Source organism: Echeneis naucrates, chromosome 21 (assembly GCF_900963305.1).
Source record: "Echeneis naucrates chromosome 21, fEcheNa1.1, whole genome shotgun sequence".
NCBI lineage: Eukaryota > Metazoa > Chordata > Actinopteri > Carangiformes > Echeneidae > Echeneis > Echeneis naucrates.
This window is the reverse complement of record NC_042531.1, coordinates 19,020,472-19,041,076: the sequence shown is the minus strand read 5'-3', so window position 1 is coordinate 19,041,076 and position 20,605 is coordinate 19,020,472.

Here is a 20,605-nt window from a genome sequence, read left to right as displayed (position 1 = left end):
GCAGAATTCTGGATTTTTTGTACTTATAAATTCACAATATTACAGCTACCTTTTATATGTGAAAACACCATGAATAGTACTCACAAATTACAGACTCTGGGGTGACAGCAACCCACTACACCTCCACAACTAGGCTGCGCATGCTCATATAAATCCAAACATTTTCAAATTCAGCGCTGTTGAAGAAGAGAAACTCTACTAACTTGCTCACATTACAACAAGTTAGTAGAGAGTGTCACAAAAGCTGTAAATAAAATGAGTTCAAAGTCCCAACTTCATATAAAGCGCAAGTCTAATGACAGCAACAGGGATTAAAGGCTGCAAATGTGATCATGCACCTTAATATGGAGCATATTGTTCTTCTTTAAGTACTGAACGCAATCTACTCTTTGTGTTGTTGTCTTCTGGAGCTTAAACAGAAGAGAAAACTTAGATGTGAGTGCATTCCATATGGCCATGTGGACTTTTAATCTGCTGTTGAAAAGTACCCTAGTGCATCTATCAACACAGATATTCATCAGGCCTGTTTAAACACTTTGGGCGGCGTGGAGCGGTGCAGAAGGAAACAGCGAGGATTTCTTTTCATTTAACAGTGTTTTCTCGTCTCCGAACCTTTTTATGCCGTTGTCGTCCGCAGTCTGCTCTTACTTCCCTCCTCGGTGTCTGCTGCACCAGGTTCAGCTCCACCGCTTTTACGGCGTGCCGGTCTTACGTCTGTGGCATGTGTCGAGGAATGTGACGAATGCTGTCTGTACCATTCTGACAGTGTTTTACTTGCATGATCTACTCCACCCTGATGCCTTCGGCTGAGGCTGATATTTATACATGGATATTTTAAATATTTTAAGTACCAGCAGCTGGACATTGTGGTGCTTAAAGATGCTTAAAGATGGATTTAGATACAATTTCAGACATGTAACACAGCCACATTATTTCTTCTATTCAAGTGAACCCCCCCCCCCAACACACACACACACACACACCTCCCCACAACCAAAAAGGAAGAAGAAAAAAAACAAACAAAAACAAAATCACCAAGGAAGTGTATGTAGTGTATGTAGTTAGGAGAATATACTGGATTCTCCAGCACCAGACATGTCTGTGGATGACTGATGCGTACCTCTTTTAACATGAGAAGTCAACCATGCAACTGCTATTACAGGTGCACAACATACACAAGTTTCCAGGCTGAGCCATGTAAACTGCACCCATATATCATGGTGTGAATTCACAGTATCTGATGGAAACATCTAGCCGTAATCCAAGCCTGAATGAATCTGCACTGGGAATGAAACTGATACATCAGCTTCTCGTGATTTCCACTGATCTTGTTTTTCTATTTGCCCATATCTGTGTTCGTCTCCAACACAGCCGGTGGAAAGAACAAGAAAGCAACAGAAAAGTTATTTGAAAATGATTCACAGACCTTTTATGAAAATGACTGTGGTGCAGAAAAACTCTTGGTCCAAAGCCAGAGTTGAGATAAGCATTCATGAAACCTTACTTTAAAGCACTCCACCTCCAGAGTCCGCCTACACTGGCAGTGTCAAACTGGCTTTAAGGAATAAAAAGAGTGACTCATTACAAACACTACATGAGGTCATTTTTCAGACTATCCCTGAAAGACAAATAATTTCTACTTTTCTTCCAGTTTCCGAAGACTGGAACTGCAACAATTAATTCAAGGTAGCAGTACACAACGGATTGAATGTTCATTCATTTCCTCAAGTGAAAACATTTTCACGATGAACCTAATCCCAGGCACCCATCCATTTATCCATTCACAGTCCGATTTTCAATTTGGAGTCACCAATTAACCTTACAAGGACAATGGAACCTGGATGCCCAGGGTTGGAATCTGATATCTGTCCTCAGTTATGACAAGAACAATGTAGTTAACGGTCATGGATAGCAGACACACATTAACTGTTAAATCGGACACAGCTCTCCTCTGTGTTTTGCTGACCTGTCCATCTACCGCAACCTCCTGCTGACACAGACGCTGCTGTTGTATTAATTACATTGTCCCACCTTTCCTTTCGCTCCAGTCATTATCCCGATGACCACAAAATGTTTCTAGGCACCAAAACCTTGCTATGAGGTCAAAATGGCACAGGCTTAAAACAAATTGCCACTGATAAGTACATTGCATAGACTGAGGTGGTATACTTTTATAAAATGGTTATGAAGTATGGCAATTTTTATTTCATCAATGTACATTTTTATATAAATACACGTAAGTAGTTCCTCCTGGCTGCTTCCACATAATGCGTAGTGGTTGCTGTGCGACAGACAAGCAAGTTACCATACCTCCATTCAATCATTCATTCATCTCCAGGCGCTTGTCCGTTTACAGGTCACAGGGGGTACTGGAGCCAATCCCAGCTCACTCCGGGTGAGGGCGGGGTCCACCCTGGTGAAAAGGAGTTTGATTGAATTATGCACCTATGAAGCAATCAGACTGCTTGATTTTGAGCTTAGCTGTTTTATAATCATCATTTGACGGTGTCACCCTGAACACATTTTGAACTGCTATTACATTGATTGTTATCAGACCACATCCATCAATCAGGAAAACAATCTGAAGATTAATTGATTTTCACTCACAAAGTCATCTAATAGTCACATATGAGGTATTAGGTCTAAGGTTGTCAGGACGACCATAAAGGGGCAAAGCACAAAGCACATTCTCAGTTCAGATCACTGTGGTAGATTCATCAGAGAGGATTATGTATATCTTTGAACCAAACAAATACAAGTTTGCTCCAATTTTTCTAAAATGAATCCTCAAAATGAAGAAAAGATATTGAAACAAGGGGAAATAAAATGGATTTCTGCCTTTTTTTTTTAACCTTTCCAATGCTTAAAACTGATTACAGTAGACAAGAGTAGGACAAACAGAACTACTCCCCCTGGACAGCAACAGTTCAGAGGAGTTTTTGTGGAGGTCTGAGAGAAGAAAAGAGCTGTTAGTCATTTGTTGGCATTGTGTGTATGCTAAAAGTATAAAAGGTTTGATTCTAGGGATAGATCACTTACAGTACATAGACACAGGCTGACTAAGTTGATTTTAAGTGCAGGATGAGCTCACAAAATCTACGCATACATCATCTTCCGTAAATTTACTCTGTAATGATATTGCGTTGGGAGTTTTAGAGGACTTAATCGTCATGAATAAGCCACAGAGTTTCTGGTCAATCAAGGCTAATGACTAAGCAAACGAGAAAAAAATGACAAAATTAAAGAAAAATTGTGTGAGAAATTAATTGGAGCAACTTGGTGGCTGAGAAAAGTCCACTACAGTACGTAATGAGAGGTCTGCTGTTGTTTTTAAACCATCATGTTACACATGACTTAGAATTCTAATTAAAATTGGCAGCAAGAGAATAGTGTCAGAAACTATATAAAGTGGTAGGAAGCTGTTATTGCTTTCTGACACACAAGTATGCAAGAAAAACTTTCCAGACAGTAGTTAATCAAGAAACCATGTCACCACTACTTGTCACAGAACAGCAGTTATTGAGTTTGTGGAATGCACTTCAGAGCATAACCACAGAGAGCCAACTCATTTTTTAAGGTGTTTTCTTTTTTTTTTTTAATGGAATCTACAGCTGGTCTCAAAATAGCGATGATTAGTCATTAGTCATTAATCAGCCGTTACATTCAGACTCAATTAATGACTTAACTCTTTTCAGCAAAAACACCACCTGTTATCTGGTTCCAGCTGCTGTTTTATATCACTGTACACTGAGCGCTGAACATCGACCAAATGATTCATTCGAAAAAATTGGAACAAAATGAATAAAATAGTCATTGGTTGCCATCAGCAATAAATGTTCTTCATTCATCTTCAACAGCTTTGTCTGTTGCCGGGTGGTGGGGGGTTCTGCAGCCAATCCCAGCTCACACTGGGTGAGGGCGGGGTTCACCCTGGACAGGTCACCAGTCCATCACAGGGCCAACACACAGAGACAGGCAGAGACCAACAACCACTCACACTCACACAACTGACCTACGGACAATTTAGAGTCAACTATTAAACCAAAAATTATGTCTGGATGATGGGAGGAAACCGGAGGAAATTCACGCAGGGACGGGGAGAACATGCAAACTCCACACAGAAAGGTCCCAAAACCGCAACCTTCTTATTGTGGGGCAACAGCACTAACCACAAAGCCGCCATGCTGCATCAGTAAATGTACAAATAAAAAAATAAAATGACCCAGGAATCAGATAACGAAGTACCTGTACAAGGATGCAATCCCGAAAGAAAAGAGCAAATTCCGAGAACTACCAAATGAAAAATATGCTCAACATACAATATATAATTTTGTGATCAGTAATTGTGAAATACTTTCCTAATATTTTTGATACCTTTTAAAACTTAAAAAACTGCATAACATTAGCAATAACAGCTATTTCCAGTCTTGCAGTTTGCTTCTTGGTAAGCACATCAGCAATCACTGCAGTGATTCAGTTCAACTGGGCAGAGGCTAAAATGTTAGTGTGCACTGGACACTCAAACTGTATACGACAGCTATTTTGTTGACATATCAGCTATTGCTGTTAATCCAAGTGAAGAACATACAGATGTGCACAAATCCACACAAAAAGTTAACATTTATCTCTCATTGCATATAGTGGAATAGAAACATCATTTAAAAAAAAAACAAAAAAACATCCACATCCACCGATCAACACAAAGACAAAAGTATTTGCAACCTTTATTTTCCTTTTGCAAATGTGTTATTGTGAATGAATGAATGCCCAGTGACCTTGATATTGGATTGTGCTGTGCAATATCTAGCTTGAAGTCAAATGTTTATAAAAGTCCAGAAATTACTTGTGCGGTTTCCCATGCCGAGTGTGTGGCAGGGACAACAGGAGAAAGGGCCAAGAGGAGTCCAGGAGACCACAGCTCCACAGTCGCAAGGAATTAATGTGTCCCTCTTCATCCAAAGTTAGGGCGATCAAAAAACGAAAAGAGGTTCTTCATGTTCAAGTGAAACGGTTTGCTCTGTGTTAAGTTTTTTGGTCAAGATTTCATCAGACATTTATGATTGACTGATTTCTTCTCTGAGTGAGAGTCAGCAGTGTATTTCATCAGAATTATTCTTCGTTAGAGATTTGGAGCTGCACTGACTGAACTATTTTTTTATTTATTAGCAAAATCCACCCCAATCTCATTTTGGGATCTTTTCAGGCAAACTCATGACTTTGAACAAAAAGTAGGTTTCCTCTGAACATGACAAACTAATGTTTCTGCATTTACTTTCATCGTCATTGCCAGTACTGTGAATATTTCATCCATTTGGGCAAGCCTTTGAAATAAACTGGCAATGCTAACTTATAGGACAACTTTGCCTCTTTTTCAGTTAGTTCTGGTTGGCATCCACTACAGACAGCTTGGCCAGGGGCTCAAGACGTTGGTCCAAAAGGCCTCTGCCATGTTTACTGTACTGCACAAGCCTCGGCAAGGCACAACATGGGTGGCCCTGCTACGCCGTCGCCTTCAGTCTACAGTGAAAATGCGGCAGTATTATGGAAACACCGCACCCGTCTGGCACAGGTTTTACCAAGCACATAACAAGACGGTCCTTATCCTGCACACGAACTATATGGTCTCTCCTCAGTCAAAGTTTGCTCATGCTCCTATACATGCCTTTAAGTGTTGAAGCCAAGTATAATGGAAAAAGAGCAAGCCCACCCCTCCAAGCATGTAATATGTATGTAATCTTCTGGAAAATTGCATTAAAACCAACCTTGGTATGTGTATGGATGAACACAATAACATCAAAACTCATAAAAACTCAATATCTTTTGGCCATTTCAGCATGCCCACGAAGCAGATCAGAGATCTGCGCCCCTATTGTAGAGACACAGTCTTCGTGTTCAGTGTTTAACGAGAGAAGCCACTTCCCCACCCACCCACTGTAATTCAGCCCATTTTGAAGGATGGCATCACGAGTGACAGTTTCCTTCAGTGGTTTCAGCAGACAGAATTTCTTTTTTGAGACTGCAGCTAATCAACCTCTTACGCAAAAGTCAGACACCCAAGAAGTGCCAGTTGTTGCGCAACAGCTCCTCAGTGCTTGCCCTTTAGTGGCCCTTTAACAGCACCTCAACCAAACAATGTGTCATAGTGAACCATAGTCTTTTCTCATTGTTCCAATCACCATGCATTTTGCATGTGTGCCCATAGAAGTGTTTGCATTATAAATGTGACATGCTAGCCTACGATGACGCAGAGGATGACATATGGTCCGTCTCCAGTCTGGAAAAGAAGCATTCCACATGGACCTCAGACTTCAGTCTAAGCACGTCAGGAACTAACTGCTTTTTTTTTTTTTTTTTTTTTAACATCAGGTCAGTTCAGGTAATTGACCTAATGCCACTGAGAAGCAGTCTAGCCTGCACTCCTTAATGAAACTCCAGTTGTTACACAATACCACTGATTTCCAAGGAAATGTCCGGAGTCTAAATAGGATATTTGAGTTGCATTTCAGGAAAAATGAATCATTTTATTTCACGGGTATTAAATTTAAGTGTATCAACATTTGGTTTCAATTAACAGACAAACCTAAACACACTCAAAGTACACACATCCACACGTGCTCACTCACAAGAACAGTTTCAAATAGCCAGTGTTCTTTGCACCATTAACTATGCAAGGGCCAGGAGGACTCACAGGCGTTTCATTTGTTTAAAGTGTCCTCTATGCCAACGGCTCCAAAGTCTTGCAAAATCTGACCAACTGCTGAGCAGCTCCCTCATCTGCTCTGCCCTGTTTTTACAAGGACTCGGAACCTTCACAGACTCTGCTCCCAGGACAGGTCACAGGGTCGGTGTAATTCAGCGTGTGCATTCAGATGGTAGTCGTTCAATTTTCCCTCCCTTTCATGTACTTCTCAGTATGTGTGGCACTTGCCGTTACAGCCGTTTTCCAAGATAACAACTGTCAAACATGACTAATTATAATGTGAGGGGAGGGGGGCAAGGGTGTCCACGTGTTGTTGGGGAGAAAGACTGACTGATGTGATTAATTGTACAGTAATGGAAAAGTAAGTTCCTGCAGTGCCAGAAATGTTTAATGAATTGGAACTGAACAAGAAAGGGAAAGTGAGGTGGGAACGCTGAGAGAAAAATTGGGAAAACAAGTGAAGGATGAAAGATGGGTTTTTCAGGAGATGAAACAAAGAGAAAGGAGAACGGTAGTGAAGCAGACCAGCAAAATAAGATGCAGAAAAGAACTATGATAACTGTGGAAGTGATAATAGCGGTTTTTCAAACGTTGGTTAAAAGAATAAACATTGTAAATGTTTTGGAGAATTTGCTTACTTATTTTCTTGCCAAGACTGAGATGGAAAGACCACTACCACTCTCACATTGCCAGAGTCTGTCTGTTAAATAGAGCAGTTGGGATTTATAACAAGTAGCTGAACATGAAAAACAAATATGAGTTAATATAATTCTTCTATCTATATGGTGAAGTATACTGTAAGCCAAGCTGGCCTTTCCAAGGATTGCTGCAATAACTTCCTGTCAGATTGCTGGATGTTGCCAGGAGCCACAACCCTCCAACAAAAATACAAGGGCATGTATTTACACTTTGGTTTTCTCACATATCAAACAAATCAGATATAACATGTTAATGAGCCTAAGAGTTGGAAGTATTTTCCTGCAAGTTTGAGGTTGGGCATTCATTCTGTCTACAGGCACACGTCCCGAGGCTGAGTGAATGTTGATACAATGAGGCTGCATTACTTGATAAACAGCAGTTCCAATATAGTTTTCACTTGAATCAGATTTCGACTGAGTACCCATTCAGATGCCACATCCTTCAGAGGACAGGGTCTACAAAAGTGTGGCCTTGGAAGCCCTGAAGGCTGTTGGCTATGTAAAACTTACAAGTGGCAGCTTTTACATAGCATTAGCCTTAGTTACGTCCGGACCACAGCGAGGCTGCATGGTTCACGGACCTTCCAGCATTGAGCAAAGGAAAGGATGGGAATTTTGGGGGGGTTGACAGTGTGTAATGTTAGCCTGCCTGCTAAGAACATGTATCCTCAGAGTAGCAAGTTTCATCTTTTTGGAACTAAAACCTCCTCAGACCTCCATCGAACTCCTGGTATGACAGTAAACCGATTAGGAGGTGTTTGTTGACTCAGTATCTGTGCTGCAGCAAGAGAACTGTGAACTATAAGACCTTAAGATGCTCCTTAGCGAAAAAAGTTTCTGAAAATACTGTAACGAATTGAAAACTAAATCAACATATCCTCCAAGGATGAGGTAATGTTTCACCGCCTGCTACAAGCTGTGCACCCTCTATTCCCCAGACTTTCTTCAAACATCACCCTGCCCTCATTGCCCTACTCCTCCTCTTCCACCACTCAGAACACTTCCTGCTCCCCTGCTGTCCTCACCAACCTCCTTAAATTCTCCTAATCTGTGAGCTCTGTGCTCCCACACACCCTCTGCATAAAATTAACCACTCTATCATTAGACCTCTAAACCGAACCCTCTCCTGCACATTCCATAAATTGTTCATGACGGTACCAGAAGAGAGACAGACATGCATCTATAGATGTTCTGCATACATACGTAAATCACAAATCCCAGGTGTGATAGGTCAAATGATGCCTTCTCATTTAATGTGTTAACTTGTTGCATCTGTCAAAGTGTCCAAGCTTTTATCTTAAATTGACCTCTCTGTCTGTCCACCCATGGGTGTGTCCAGACATGTTGGTTCAGGGTAATAATGTAATCTAATGTAATGTCTCACAAAAGATGCATTTAGATACTTAAAAGGTTATTTCTCAATAGAGAATACAGCTGAACAAAGTGGCTTGCTCAAGATAATTTGTGAATATGGTGAGCCCAGGTTATTGATCGGAAGATAGTTTCAAGCTCAAAGGAAAGAAAAAATGTCTCGCAAGAAGCAAGACTCCAGCAGAATGCATTTTGCCATTAATCCTGATTTTCAGCCTTTATAAAGAATACTGAAAGATATTTACTCCCTGTCATGTGGTCACACTGAAGGTTAAACAGATGCATGCAGGGAGCTTGGAAAGTTTGGAAAGTAGCTCTGCTTACATCAGCAGCACTGGGGCAGTGGGGAGTGCTAACAAGCTACTCCCATGCACAGTTTGTTTACACAGACGACACCCAGATCAGAGTCTCTTCTTCTCATTACATGAAATATGCAGTGAGGGAAAATGTCATGAGTAGTATTCAATCTGCTGAGTGTGACAAGGCAACAATGATCAGTGTGACAGAGTGAGGAGGATGAACTACAGTGTGTGTGAATGACACTCATGATGTTAATCTTTGAAGAACTGCAGGCTTTGATAAATGAATGCAGAGTCATGGAAATTCATTTTTTATAAGTAAAATAAATATATTTAATAACTAAATTCAAAACCTAATATCTGCCAATTATGTGTCAGTGGGGTTAAAAAACACAACAACAACAAAACGAGCAGATACAGGCCAGAAGCTTCAGATAATGCTCACATCACACATCGGAATGAGAGGAAATGTGATTACAGCGACTTTGACTGTGGTGTGTAGTGCCTGGCAGGCTGATTTAATGTTTTTGAAACCTTAATATTTACTCAGAAAGGAGCCAGAAGCAGAAAACATCCAAAGCGCATGTCTTATTAACAGAGACACCTTGTCAATGGAAGAGGTCAGAGGTCAGAGGGCAATCGACAGGTTGGAGCTGGCAGGAAGACAAAGTACATTCTTTGCAGTTATGGTGAGCAGAAAAGCATCAGAGGGACAGCAGGTCCAACCTTGAGGTGAATGGACTACAACAGCATGGAACACTTCCTGTTACCAGAGAACAGACTTGGATGTACCTGGTTTTATTTCTGTTGAGACAGGTAAATGTCGGAGAGGTTGTTTTTCTTTGGGCCCCTAATATCCATGTTGTGATCATTATTTCACTGCCACAGCCTGATATGATGACTGCTGCTGACCATGTTCACCCTGTAACAACCAGTGGAGTTTGAAGGAAAAGGTTGTGTCAGTCTGGCTTGGCGAACAAGCCGGCCAGTTGAGAGAACTTTGGTGGCTTCATCAGCCTCCAGATCTGAATCCAGCAGACCGCTGGTTGAATGTGGCAGAACAGGAGATTGGCATAGTGAATGTGTAGCTGACAAAGAACAATGTGATCATGTCAACCTGGAAGAAAAACTGAGAAAAAAGTTTTCAACATCTCCTGGAATATGAAGGGAAGAGAGAGGAATTACTCAGTAACATGTGGTGTGGCTAATATAGCACTTGGTAAGTGTCGGTTCCACAGTTTTGTCAATAAATTAGGCTACTATTTCCATTCTGGAGCCACTCAGTGACCATCTCAGTGTGTTCCATTGAGTAAACTTGTACTTATTACAGTGAACAGAAAGCCATTAGGCACACACCTCCACATAAAACAGCTCAAGGACCTTTAGATGGGATTGTCAAACAGGAAAAAAAAAAAACAAAAACATTCCATTGAGGTGAATATGGGTGTGGTAACTGACTTTTAGTCCTGCTGCACATGTTACATTTTTCAACCACCGCCTGAAAGCTTTAGCTTAGCTGCTATCCAGAGGCATTTTTGGATGCAATGTAATAGAATATAATAAAAAATGCATTGCAATCAGAATGCGGTTGGCTCAGCCATATTGTCTGGATGTGGTTTAGCTCATATTGTGATCAAATCTCATCTTGGCAAATTCGTTTCATTTTGGTCTTACTCTCAAGCAAGAAAAAAATTCCAACAATATGAACAGCTACCTAGCCCTGTCTCCTTCTAGCTAATGAGCCCATTGGAAAGCTCTAAACAAGCTCTTCCAGGAATCTCAGGGAACCACAATTTTTTAAAAACTAGAACTTATTCTGGCAAAGTATTGCACTTCTAATGATTATCTTTCTTTCTTGTATGCTTTAGGGGTTCTTAAAAATGCCTGACCTTTACAATCCTTGGACCTGACAACCACTATTTCTCATCTTATCTATACTGCTTATACGTCAGGGTTGCTGGGTGTATTGGAGCCAATCAGAGTTGACATACCTAGACTGGTTGCCACACAGGGCCGACACATAGAGACAACAACCATTCACACTCAAAGTCAAGCCTACTGGCGATTTAGTTATGTATGAACCTGAAGTTGCTTTCTTTGTGGAATCAAACCCAATCTTCTTGCTCTGAGGCAATGGCACCACCATTTTGCATCCACTAATTTTGTTATATAACCCTTAATGGCATTTTAATTCACATTTAGATGTGATCACAGTGAAGGTAGAATCAAGACCAAAAACACTTTTTATTACCAGGGGTCAATACACAAATTTGTAAAATAAAATCAGATGACATGGCCATATACAAATGTAATGTAGTACTAAATTTCCCCAAAACACTATATAAGGGATTGGGCTTGGCTAAAAGCTCTACAATAGTAATGGTGACAAAGATTTATGGACAATAAACACAATACTTAGTGTCAAAACTCTGGTCTCTTGGCCTGCTTAATATTCTCCTACAAGAGATGGCAGAGTATGACAGCTGCCATAAATCAAGCCTTGACAGAAAACATAGAATTCTAAAGTCAACCTTAATAACCAGACTCAATCCACGGACAATTAAAAGACACTCAGCCCTGAAACCAAAAGAGGCTATACTGCATATTCATCCCTCACACTGCTCATTTCTTAAAGCTTGGTTAGTGATACACATATTACAGGAAATACATGGGGAATAAATGGCTGAAAATCCACAAGCGAGCAGGAATGTGATGTTTTTATAAGGAGAATATCTATCATTTTTATAGTGTCATTAATAAAGTAGCTGGAAAGGGATTTTAAGAGAGAGCATCTACACAAGAATTTCACCCAGAAAAAGTGGAGCATAAAGGCTTTGTGGAGAGTTCATTCTGTCAGAGGAGTGCAGTCTGTGGAGGGGCACACATTAGTCCATAATGATGTTTATGATATCACATTTATTGTAAGATCGAAAAATGATGTAAAGAAAATATCACCCTGGTCAGAGAACATTAGATAATCATGCACTGGTTATATTTGAACCTCTAATTTCAGAATGTCTGCAGCAAATATATTAAAGTCATAGATCATATGTCTTACTGGTCTTACTCTCCCTCTACTTTTGTGATCTCATGTTGGGCAGCAATAGGAGCCCATTGTTTTCAACTAGCCATAACATTTTAGTCAGACATCAATGTTAAGTGTTGTGGAAATAAAGGTTACAGTATTTTTTTGTCCATTTCAAATAGGCATAGAAATATAAATATCAATGTGATGGCTGTGATTTAAGTGCAGACCTGTATATGGCCAGGATTTCACATAGAGACTCGACCAGGGAAGGAAACCAGCACTACCACATATTATCTGCTTTGTTCCATCAATAAATATACAGATGTGAAACAACAAAACAAAGCAGGCCAAGTGTTTTCTCTTGCTCTATGCAAACACCTGCTCTCTCTACCAACAAGGCTTCAAGCTTCATATTTGTAAAGACTGGATGGTGACCTTTTTTTATTTCCACTTTTGGATTTTAACCTGCATGGAAAGATATAAGGCACCTCTTAAAAACAAATACAGAAACAAAACTGCCGTTAGCCGTTTGGCATACCGACATTTAGGATCTTAATCCAGAAGGGATTGCCTATGTTTTTTTTTAATCTGCATTTGTCAGGCAGTCCTACACCTCAGCGAATATAGGGGGGAGTAAAGAACAAACAAGATGCAGGAGGATGACCAGGGGAAGGGAAGCTGGTAGGAACAGGTGGAGTGCAGGATCCTGTGCTTTTCCTGTCACCTCACTCAGGATTAGGAGAGTCCAGAGGGTTTCTGTGTAGATCTCAGGGGAGATGGGAGTTCAGGTAGGTGAAGGTGTTCCAAAAGAGGAGCCGAGTCAAAAAATAGGGTACATTGTGATAAAGAGCAACTCAGCAGGAGAGTGAGCAGGGCAGAGGGAGGATGGAGCGGCAGAGGAGAGGTGAGGAGAATTGGAGAGCCTGCTGGCCTACACCGCAGACCTGCAGGGCAAAACAGGAAGAGCCATCAAAATCCCCAGACCGCAGCGCCACAGAGCATCCCGGGCAAGGCGCCAGAACATGAGGTGCTGTGGTCCGGGGGTCCGGGGATCCGAAGTTGTGATCCTGGATGTGGAGGTAATAAAAACATTGCCATAAACAAGGGTTATCATGCTAGCAGATATGCAAGCAGACAAGGTCAAGATGAAGACTGAGGTTTACAGAGTCAATGAATGCTGTCCATTTTTTTGGAAAGTAAGTCAATTGGTTTTAGCCACTTGGAAATGATTTGTAGTTAACTCAGATTGTTTTCTTGGTGATGGATAGAGTTACAAGCACAGATTGCAATCGACAGTTAGGTAAAATGGTTGTCGTCAGATCACCGTTAGGGCAGAGCTTAGGAGTTAGTGGGATTCTGCAGTTCAAGATGGGGGAACGTTTCTGTGTTACCAATGACCAGAAGTGCTGCACAGGTGAACAGAGCCGGAGAGCATGGAAATAGGTGTCTGATGTGTTCTGATTGCATTGCTATGCACTTTACTTTGAACTTGAGTCCCAAATAGTCCCAAATAAATCTGTGTGTTTCAAAAGTGAGTTGCCCTGGAAGAGGTGATGGAGATAGGTGATTCCTTTCTGCTCTCAAGTGCTGAGATGAAGCGGGACTTTGTTACTTACAAAGTCTGGGTTGTAAGTGGGGGGGGGGGGGGGGGGGGGGGGTCAGAGATTATGATGTTGTTACAGTCTACCTGTTGGAGTAATGCGCATTTGGATTTATCCATTTAGTGATATAATTCAGTTGATTCGGCATGTAGGTGCATCCAATCGTCCTTCCAATTTATTTTTTGAAGGGTAGCTAGGCTATTTTTTGTCTTTTTGTTCTTTGAGTAGAATTTTATAATAGCAGACTCCACATTTTGGAACTGTTCCCCTCTGCAAAATGTAGCCTTGCGATATGATCCCATTTGTGGTGACTGTAGCCTTGGATGAGTTACTCCGTGTGGAAACCCAGTGGATAAATGACTCTTCAAAGCCCAATTTTTGAAAGTGAGCAAAGAGGAAGGATCAGTTAATGCTGTCAAAGGCTTTTTCAGCATCGACTGAATTGCTTCTGTGTTGCTGCGCTGCGACATGCTGATTGTATTAAGGAGCCTTCTGACGTTATTTGCAGAGTGTCGGCCTTTGATAAAACCTGTTTGGCCATTGGGAATTATTGATGAGATTGTTGTCCCCAATCGCAAGTGCCTTGGAAATTATTTTCATATCGATATTGATCAATGACAGAGGGCGATAGTAGAAGGGAGTGTTGGATGTTTATCTGGTTTTAAAAGTAATTCAGCTGTATTCATCTGGACTCTTGTGTAACCAGTGTTTTGATATCTGTCACTGTCCTGAAGAGGGTTTACCTCTCACATGCTAAGTTACAGTCCATGTTTTGAAAAATAAATTTTTCCTTTGACTAAACAAGCTTTGAACTGGATTGGCTGAACTAACTGCCATAATTTATTTGGCTCTGCAGCAGAACAGTTAGGATGCGACAGCTAGAAAATGCTCTAAGGTTTGACATGAGACTTTGCAACCCTAGAGAAGTGATGATTGCTTAATTTTTCAAAGGTTGTTGTCAGTCTGGCCTCAGAGCAGACAATTTTCCTAGTTTGACAGCAATGGAAACACTCCACTGGGAGTATATATATATTATGATATTATGAAATATAATATTAAATCCAATATATACAATATATTAGCATATATTGACATCAACAGGCAAGCAGATATGTATAACAATGGCTAATTTTACTGTTTTCTAAACAGTTTTTTTCAACCTGCTTTTATGCAGCACCCCTTTGCGTGGCTGTCCCTGATCGGTTTGAAATCTCATAGGACATCACTTTGGAGTTTTGAGTTTAAGTGGAGCTTTCTGTCAAGAGTAAGCCATCTATTGCTCATGCTACACTGCGCAACATATATCCTCCCTAATTTTCTCCTCTCTTTTTTTGCCCTTTCTCTATAATCACAGAGTGATGTTTTGACTGGCCAAATCCCTAACATTTCTCCTGAATTTAGTGCACAGTCAATCATAAGGGCTTGGGCCTTTTTTAAAGGAACCTCCAGATTATGTTACATCCACCCAACAGGCAGTTTCATTGATCCCGTCGCGCTCTTTGAGGACACTGCCAAGTGTGTACCGTCCATGTAGACCTCACCCGCCATGCCCTTCTTCCCTGTCGTGCCACACTCTCCTTTCAGAGATATTTAGGTTGGTAATTAAACCAAGATTAAAGTGAGAAGGTAAGACTGTTATTGCACTGGAGATTTTAAAGACCTGCGAGCCTGAGACACAGTTAAACATTCCTACAGGAGAGATAGTCCATTTTTGGGGAAGGCCGTAGGTGCACTATCGCTTCATTCTGAGCTGGAAACATATAATCATTTGAAATAGGATAAGGTTGAAGTAAGGACATTACTGGGGCCACACCTTATCAAAACATAGTGCCTAATTGAGACACTGGTGCCTAAACAAACTTTCCCCAGTTGAAAAGAAAATGGCCTGTAAAAACAATTCCTCAACGTATTTGACTTTTGGACTGTATGTCTTTAAAGTAAAACTCGGTATTTGCCTGTCAGGGTGGTGAACACCCATGGAAGTACAGTAAAAAAACATTACTCTATATTTCCAACAATGTTAGCTATGTGGCTTACATTTTCCCCTCAACTTCAGGCAGATCTGCACTGAGAAAATAATGTTCTTACATTCATCACAAGTGATATTATTGTTTGCAATGTGTAACGTGGATACCATTAACATTGTGATTATATGGTTACACACACTTCCCTGTGTGTTGAACCTGGCAAAGCAAACTAATAACTTTATATTGGGCACAGTTTACATGTGGTCTACACAGTTTAACCACTCTGATGTTGGTTCCAATCTCCATAGAGAGGAAACACGTCTGAAGGAATTTGAGACTTCCTACCTTGTTAAAAGGTAGATGAGCGCTAAACAACAGGGAAGTGACCAGTTCATCGCCAGAGTTGCTTCTAATCCAAACACAGCGTTTACAAGATGGACCGAGGAAAAAGGCCCACATGCCAGAGCGTGACTGATGTAAATATTATTGGGAAAATGTTTGCCACAGGCAAGGAATAGATAAGCAATGAAACCACAAAGTATTGGAATCGAAATCGGCATGGAGCCGCTTCAACATCTCATGGACGGTAATTTATGACTTTCTCCTTGGCGAAATTTGAACTTGGCATCTGTTCCCGCTCTTACAGTCCGCCTCTGAGAAACCCACAGAGCATCCAGCACGCAAGGGTACAAACAATCATTCCCTAATACTCGGGGTAAAATAAACGTGGATTGGGTTTCTACTGAGCCAAAAGATTTTTGGAGATAAGAGTGCTAGAAGACATTGGAAAAAGGAGCTGATCAAAAATAGCAATGTGGACTGTACATCTTTTAAAATATCATCACGTGTGGCCTCCTCTCCACTTCTGAAGATCCCACAGATAGGAATATTGTTTTAACCTGAAAAAATAATAACATATCCAAAGATATAAGTTTTTGAGTCTGAGTCTTGTGGCACAGGTTGCCTGGAGCCAGTTTATCTTGCCACTGTATCACCGGCCTAATATTTATGGGGTAGCTGTTACACCATTATAGTGTCCTAATGCCACTACCATGGCTGTAGACTGATTGTCTTGAGTAATGTGAATTTGCTGGGGGAGACATGGTCAATGAAATTGGATCCTTCCAAGCTGTTTGAGGCCAGTTCACTAGCAAAAAGTTTCCTAGTGGGCCAGAGGTCAGATGAGGCTAGCTTCTCCTGAGGCAGAGTGATATAGTCCAACCAGGGGCAGGTGATCTGATGATCTAACTTTGGAATATGATCTGAAATGGCACATTAGATATTTGATATTAGATTAATGTTAAATGTTCAGTTGCTGCTGAACAGTTCATTGTTTAACTGTTCAGCAGCTGGTGGAGGCAGTCCTTGAGTAACTTCTCCATCTGAGCATCAGAACAGTGGTCACTAGATGGAGTCCAAGGTGGTGGGGATACAGTCCGTCCACAGTCCGAGAGACCTATCCCGCAGGCTCGTACAGACAAAATAGGACAAGCTGGTTAGCTGATTAGCTGCAATAAGTCTCAAATCAAAACACTTACTTTTTAACACCTGCTAATTTAATAGTAGTTTGACAGAATTTGTAAACAGAAGATGCCATTGTGGACTAAGAGAAGTGGGGAGCAGACAATTATCCCAAAGAATTGACAATTGATAACAAATATGTCTCTTGAAATGAACTGAATTTCCAGAACTTTCACAGCAAAATCTAAATGGAAACTGCAGATTGTGATACAGATCCTGGATTTTCACTTTTTTTTTTTTTTTTTTTTTTTTTAACGTGATCTTGAAGCCATGATTGGCCACCAAGCATAACTATACTATCCCTAATATGCATTTAGGAGTGATGACTGCACTCTCTTATCCCACATTTCTTTTTGAAATTGAAAAACCTCTTTTCTCTGTCTAATATTCTCTTTGTCACTTTGCGGCATTGTGATTTTTCTTTCTATAGTCCACCTCCCTGAACAAAATGGCACTTTATAACCCACACGGCAGAACTTCAACCTCTTACTGCACTGACCATGGAAAAACGTCATTTTCAGTTGAATCACTTCTTATAAAAGTGCCCTTTAGTTTAATCACTTCGCAGCTGGTTGAAGTCTCCGCTTGTGCCAGTTTTCCTGCCTGTAGTTATGAAGACAGCTTGTCCTCCCTCATTATGAGACGCATTAGGTGACAATGGACCAGAGCAGTGAAGAGTGGCTGATGAACCTTGGAGTTTCGAAATGTGGAGCGCTGAAAAACAAACAAGGAAAAAGCAGAGGAAAAGTTTCTGTCCTGAGCTCAGTGCGGTGAGTCATAGACTGAATGAAAAAGACAGTAACGCAATCACACACTGAATGAGACTTGACTGCGACAAAAAGAACAGTTACATACATTGTCATAATAGCACTGAACCATCAAAGGTTTGTAGCATAATATTATATCCTCCACCGTGTGTGTCTGGTATGGATAGCACATCATTTTCTTTTGCAGCATGGCCAATAAAGTACTCTGTTCTCTGCCTTTGATCATCCAAACTTTATCTGCTTTCATATTTTGCAAGTGACAAATGATAACAGGCAATAAAACTGGATGGCATGAGAAGAAACATACAGCAAAAGAGGGTTATGCTGCTCATGATTGATGAGCTTTTGTTGAGAGTTTGATCTATGAACTTTAATGTTACAGCCCATTAAAATGAAGATTCAAAGTAAATATTGGTTCCATACTGTCTAATACTGAAATATTATCTAATGCACTTAAACTATCTATATGGATCTAAATCTGATTAGTTTAGAGGCCTCATTGTTCAGCCTGCATCTGTGCTGGTATTAATGTTCATAGCTTTACTGCCAATCATGGGATATTCTGATACTCGCTCTAAGCTTGATGCAGATCTGGAGATCTAAAGAAAAATATCCTGATAATCAGTTTGTCTACATCCTCGATGTCTCAAGGATTTATCCTTGATGAATAATCCATGCATGTCTGCTACAGGCAGCCAATGCAAAAGCTACCACAACAAAGCAAAGCGTTATCTCTGATTCAAGAGACTGAGAAAGGTGATGTGTGCGATTGGCTTGAGCTAACCAGCGCCGTGGCATCCAAAAGAGCAGGTCACGGCAGGAAGTGTATGGCTGTTTTCTTAAGTGTCCTTGGCTCCAACAATGCCACTGTAACATGCAGTTTGCCACCTCATGATGGAACTACCAGGTGCTAACAGAGGCTGTCAGGATTTACTTTATTAAGATGACAAGTGAGGTTTCTGGTGGAGAAGTATATGTCGGTCTTGTTTGGCATTGTGAGCATTATATCAGCATCATTATTTCAATTGTCTGTATTGTACATATTGTATTGAATGCAATTTTGGGATACTTAATACTTGTTCACAGGGTCTATTATTTTCCTATATTTTCGGTTATTGCCTCTGTACCTTGCTGCTGTACAGTGAATCTCCCCGTATGAGGGACTAATAAAGGATTATCTTATCGTATTGCCAGTTTATAAATGAGGAGGCAATACAGTGTCCAACTACGTCTCACAATATCATGTAGAAATATAGGTCATAAGTCGCTGATGGAAAATCACCACTCACTCACAACTTCCGTCAAACATCTGTCCCCAGCTTGAACATCTGTCCTACGCTTTGACATCTGTCCTTTTCTTGGTAGGTAATACTGTGAGACAGTCCTGCTAACTCCAAAAGCATGTTCTGTACACGCATCATAGCAGAGGCTTGCTAACAGAGGAGGCAGATGGGGCAGCTGCTTCCAATTTTTCTATGAATGAAGTCTGGGAAAACACAACTGATCAATAGGCTGTAAAAGGAAAGACACACCCGTACTGTAGACTGTCCATATACTCTGTTAACATCTGCCAAGGGTGTGGTGGCCATGTCTTTACATCCCCCTCTCTTTATATTCACTTAGAGTCACATTCATAAAATGTTCAATGATATTTTATTAAAAACTTTCAAGATGTCACAAAGCATTACACAAGTCCATGATCATAATCATCTCTTTTGCTTTAGGGTCACAGTTTAGCTGAAGGGTATACAATCCATGGCAACCCACACTGCAAGTGATTTTTTCTTTTTTTTTTTTAACTTAAATATTTCAAACGCTTCATAGACTTTCTGAGTGAAATTTAATTGGAATGAGAGCTGCAGTTCATAATGATGAAGTCATTAACAACTCTGAAATGACAAATGTCTCATTTTTTATCCTAACGCTCAGATCCCCTCACTCAACTTCTGCAGTCTGAAGAGATGGAACTACTGGACAAAGCTCAGGTCATGGGACAACTACAGTGATGGCAGAGAAAGGGTCCCTCAGCTAAGACGCTGTTAGAAGGTTGTTAAAAACACATTTGTTAAGTGCTTCGAGGCCAGAACACAAAATTCTTCCTACAAGACATATCTAATTCCCCCTTGGTTCATGACTTATGTTTTGGAAAGTTAAAACATCTGCAAACAGACTGGATTTATGACGGGAGGAAATGGTTCTGAACAATTCCCAATCAGACTTTGACTTGAGGTGATGGTCATGGTTATACTTCATTGAAAGGATTCAGAATCACATAATCGAGTTCTTGAAACATATCTTCATGCCAGTGACAAAGGGCCCCCCAGGAAGCTGAAGTCTTTCTGATTGATAGACTTTTTGCTGCTATTTTATGTCATCTCGAGCTATATATATATGTGTATATATATATATATATATATATATATATATATATATAGACTGATTACAGACACACTATTATACAGGAAATTATCAGTCTATAATTCATCACAATACTAAATCTCAAATATATCACAAATATACCAAATCATTGTGTGACTTCTGCCGTCCTTTGATAATATAACACAATATAGACTCTATAGTCTATAATAGGCAACAAAAAATAACCTGTTGAAAATGTATTACCAGAAGAATTAAAACTGCTCTTCTAGCAGTC